The 3,808-nt window shown below is 46.8% G+C and overlaps 1 pseudogene; it reads left to right on the top strand.

Moving 5' to 3' along the window:
• The first annotated feature begins 3,369 nt into the window (after positions 1–3,369).
• LOC129633444 (uncharacterized) lies at positions 3,370–3,488 on the top strand (annotated as a pseudogene).
• The last annotated feature ends 320 nt before the right edge of the window (positions 3,489–3,808 follow it).

The raw sequence follows: 3,808 nt of genomic DNA, 5'->3' as shown, positions 1-3,808 counted from the left end.
ATCATTCTGTAGATTGGTAAGGATAAATCACCCAAAGTTATATCATTTATAAAAGTATCTGCACAATGTCTCTGTTAATTAGATCAATAAACAAACATCAGTATCATGTATCAATACAATAATGATTATTTCCCAGTTCACACAAGCCTCAAATTCATTTACTTTAATTTCCTTGAATTTAGAATTGTTTGATTTGTAAGCACTTACTTCTCTTTAGGCCAATTAATTAGAGCTCATTGAACCACATAGCCTTTAGCAATTTTTTCCAAGGATGGAGACATACACCGAGACACACACAAATCTGGACAGACAGAAACCTCACAGTTTTCCACCTGAAATTTAAATTGTCTCTTTGTCCCTTTTATTTTCTTGGCTTGAGTTCCAGCTCATGGCTGGAGTCCCGGATCGAGTGGGCTGTGTATCTCAAGGACATGATAAGAGTTAACTCAGGTTTTTCCCCAGGCATGTTTCTGTTTCTCAGGCAGGATCAGAGCTCCCCAAAAGAGTATTTTCACAAGTCAAACTTTTAGTAATTACATGTGCAAAAGGAACCAGTTTTGCAATTTCAAAAAGATTCCATTTTACCTAGTTTTCTCCGGAGTCTAAAGAATACACATGGCCATTCAGGGTTCAAAATGTCATTTCTCCTTCATGTAGCCTTAGCTTCATAGCTAAAATTTAAACCAGAGAGTGCTCAAATTGGCTCTGATGACAGGGGTAGACTGATCGAGAAGATGTCCCAGCAGGGATTATCTCTCTGGGCAGGTGAGGTCGTCTCTTAAAGCAAAGAAACCCCATATATAAGGGATTTTTAGGCCTTGAGGATCAAAATTATCCCAGTTTTTCAAGATATTATTCAAGGGGGGGGGGTGGTTCTGGACTGTTAGGCCCCATCTGTAAGAGAGAAAAAAGCAGTGCCCAGTGCCATGGCTTTTTTCTACCAGAGGTGTCTGCCCCTGCTCTAGACGGGGTTGGAGACTGATTTTCCACCTAAGCTTCCTTCCCTGGCCAGAGCTAACCTGTCTCTTACAGGTGAAGGTGTTCTACTCCCACCCCCCCTCATTCTACCACCCAGGCATGGTGGAGATGCACCAGGGTTAGACCTGATGGCATCCCAGATTGATGTCCAGGTCCTCACCATTAAAACCTTGGTTTGATTTCCCTTTTATTCCGGCACCACCTGGGGTGGAACAGAGTAGTTTTCCGGATGCTCGCCGAGCCAAGACCACTAGGGGAAGCACCCAACTTCTGTGTACCTGCGCACATTCCTCATAACAGTATAAGTGGCAAGTCATAAAGGGATGAACAGAAAACCCAAGACATCCTCCTGAGAGTGGCCACACGAGTCTATTTAATAACAAAGGAGGCGATGGAGGGCCCGCCTGCGAGGAAAAACTAATCCTTCATATGCATGGAGTGCCAACATCATCCTTTTGATTCCTGTCCCTCAGACTGTACAAAAAGAATACCTAAGGAGTTGAGACAAGAGCCACTGGAGGGCTTCGTCTGCTCTGCTAAGAGCTAGCGCTACTAAGGGAAGAAGCCCAATGCGCTTTCAATCTGCCCAAATCTGGGGTGTCCCAACCTGTGTCCTCAGGAATCTCATGCTCACCAGCAATGCCTCAATCCATATAGTCCAGAGGCATAGCCACGACAAGAACTTGCCTGTGTGTCTGTGGGGTCAGGATGGTGATTTCCAGTCTGAGAGATGTCCCTGGAGCTAGAGCTCCAGCTCGCTCCCTAAAGTGCTCCTGTCTGCAGTGTCCTGTAAAACTTGGAATGGGGGCCTTGCTAGAAAAGCACAATAACAGCATGGATTGCAAGTCCCTTGAAAGTCTACAATCCGGCACACGAGGTTAATAACTTTAATTCCCCAAGCAGATATGAAATGGTCAGAGGGACCAGGAAAAGCTGACTGGGGAAAAGAAGTTCAGTCCACATGCTTCTGATTTAGTAAAGTAGCTGCTGCTGCTGCTGCTGCTGCTGCTGCTAAGTTGCTTCAGTCGTGTCCGACTCTGTGAGACCCCAGAGTTGGCAGCCCACCAGGCTCCCCCGCCCCTGGGATCCTCCAGGCAAGAGTACTGTAGTGGATTGCCCTTTCCTTCTCCAATGCAGGAAAGTGAAAAGGGAAAGTGAAGTCACTCAGTCGTGTCCAACTCTTAGCGACCCCATGGACTGCAGCCTACCAGGCTCCTCCGCCCATGGGATTTTTCCAGGCAAGAGTACTGGAGTGGGGTGCCATTGCCTTCTCCGTAGTAAAGTAGAGACCACAGTAAACGAGCAAAAGAATCTCAACTCTGAGTGTTCTTACCTTGTCTTGAAGATCTTGGACAAGCCCCCAAGATGATAACCTAGCAGTCAACGGTGACCGATGCCACTGGATTCATGGTGTCTGAAGAAGAAGATATTACTCTGGGGCCAAAGACAGTCTCAGTCACTCAGAGCTTTGTGTATATTTTATTTAAAGTGAAGGTGACAGAAAAAGCTTCTGACACAGACATCAGAAGGGGCTCATTAATTTAAGTGGGGCCATATATACGTCTCAACTAGCCTCTGAGAATAGACAAAAAACATCTCAAGGATGTGAGCGTTTTGCCCAGACCCTTTCCTATAGCATACATCCAAAGCTCAAAAAGAGGAATGTCCTTGAACCTGAGATACTGCTCCCTACAATGCCTACTTGTCTTAGGCCAAAGAATGTGAAAAAGCAAGCAAGCTTGCCTCCTCCTTAAAGGGGCTTTAGGCTTGGATTCTTTATCAACCTGCTGGGACAGGTAAGTATACAGTTAAAATCAGAAAACTCTAATGTTGTAATGGTGGTGAGTAAAGCATTTGTATAACATACCACTGATAACTCATATAAGTATATCACTTATAAATTCAGTATGAAGGTCAAAAGATAAAATATCAAAATAATGATAACTACAAAATGAAATAATGGAACCATGTTTGAAGAATTAGATGACAGTATGATACTAAGTCAACAAACAGAGAGACCCAATGAAGAGCTACAAATTATTTTTTTTAAAGGAAACTAACATAAATTCTGGATTTGAAAACTAAAATAATTGAAATGAAAAATTGATAGGTTCAATAGCACATATGAGATGCTGGCAGAAATAATCCATAAACTTGAAGATGAATTCATAGAAATCAATGTAAAAATAAAGAGAAAAAAATGTTGAGGGAAAATGATCTAAGGCATCCATTCATTACACCATCGAGTATGGAAGGAGAGAGACTCTCAGAAAGCAGGGAGAGAAAGGGGAAGGAGTAAAATTACTTGTAGTCGGAATGGCTGACCGGCAGGTCAGAGCGAAAGGGAGGCGCAGCGCAGGGCTCTTAGGGCGCCGGGCGGCAGCGGCCTCCGTCTAAGGCCATAGCACCCTGAACGCGCCCTGTCTCGTCTGATCTCGGAAGCTAAGCAGGGTCGGGCCTGGTTCTTACTTGGATGGGAGACCGCCTGGGAATACCGGGTGCTGTAGGCTCTTTGCCTTCCCTCTCCTTTAGCCCCCGCCCCCACGTCCCAACTCTTGGGCTCCCGCACCCCAACCCCTCCTGGGGGTGGGTGGCCAGGGCACCGACTCCCGCTGCAGACCTGGGGTGCCTCCGCGCGGCCCTCGAGCCGCTCCGCATTTGGCTTCCAAGAAACCAGACGACCGTCCCGCGGGTCTCCGTCTGGGGCTCCCTTGGCGTGCCTCAGGCAATCCCCGGGGGGCTGCACCAGCTCCAGCCCCAGCCCCAGACCCAGCCCTACCCCCAGCCCCACCCCCAGCCCCACCCCCCCATCCTCGCAGGCGAACGCCCG

This window comes from Bubalus kerabau, chromosome 18 (assembly GCF_029407905.1).
Source record: "Bubalus kerabau isolate K-KA32 ecotype Philippines breed swamp buffalo chromosome 18, PCC_UOA_SB_1v2, whole genome shotgun sequence".
Classification (NCBI taxonomy): domain Eukaryota; kingdom Metazoa; phylum Chordata; class Mammalia; order Artiodactyla; family Bovidae; genus Bubalus; species Bubalus kerabau.
This window is presented reverse-complemented; position numbering and strand designations above follow the sequence as displayed.